The sequence below is a fragment of the Penaeus monodon genome, chromosome 29, assembly GCF_015228065.2.
Source record: "Penaeus monodon isolate SGIC_2016 chromosome 29, NSTDA_Pmon_1, whole genome shotgun sequence".
Taxonomy (NCBI): Eukaryota; Metazoa; Arthropoda; class Malacostraca; order Decapoda; family Penaeidae; genus Penaeus; species Penaeus monodon.
In genome coordinates this window covers 37,260,178-37,260,992 of record NC_051414.1, presented here as the reverse complement: position 1 = coordinate 37,260,992, position 815 = coordinate 37,260,178, and the positions used below count along the sequence as shown (strand labels likewise).

At 40.2% G+C, this 815-nt stretch overlaps 1 protein-coding gene across 1 annotated transcript in view; it reads left to right on the top strand.

Annotated features, from left to right (window-relative positions):
* The window catches only part of LOC119592220, a gene marked incomplete at its 3' end in the record, with an annotated part of 15,544 nt that overhangs the window by 831 nt on the left and 13,898 nt on the right, over positions 1–815 (top strand).

Genomic DNA, 815 nt, shown 5'->3' with positions numbered 1-815 from the left:
ACGGGAAATAGCATTTAATGACATTTTCTTGCTTTATTTTTTCGTATTTTTGGGGGTTTTCCTAATTTTTTTTTTGCTACGGTGCTTTTCGCAGGTCGGGAGGGGCGGTCCGCACGCCTTGGGGATTTTAGGATTGGCACTCTATGGAAAAGGGGTCTTGGGAGGCTGTTGGGGTCTGTATTAATATTTGGGAGAAGGTGGTTGGAGCTTCATAAGGAGAGGTTTGTGTTATAAGGGGTTATGAGGTGTTGTGTTTGTTTGGCATTTTATGGGATAGTTTTTAATTTTTTTGTCTTTTGCGTGTAGTTTGCTCTGTATCCCAGAACTGTGGGGGAACTAAAACTAGCTTTAATATACTGAGTAGTGGAATTGAGCATTGGTTTCCGCGCCAATGGTGATTCAGCAAGGGTTAACATGTGTACGTCATGTTAGCTGGCAAGGGGGGAGCCTGGACCTGTTCCTGATTTGACAATAAGTAGCCCAGTAAGGTTTTCAAGAACTCTTTTATGAGTAGGTGGTTTTTTAACAGATAAAAGAAATATTACTATGAGTTGTTGCAAATGCTTAAGGCCGTAGCACGAAGCATGAGCGAGAGGAAGGGGTCATTTTGAGTAGGCAGGATGAAACGTGACAGTTTTTTGTTTGTAACAGAGGCGTCCTCATTTGCCAGTTGACTCAAATGTCAAATGAAGTCAGGGATAGCTAATCTCTCGGTTACGTGTATTGTTACCTTTTGGAGAACAAGATTAAAGATAATTTCTCATCAAATGCTATATGATTTTTATTAGTTCTGGGAAATAAATTATTTTTGGTGT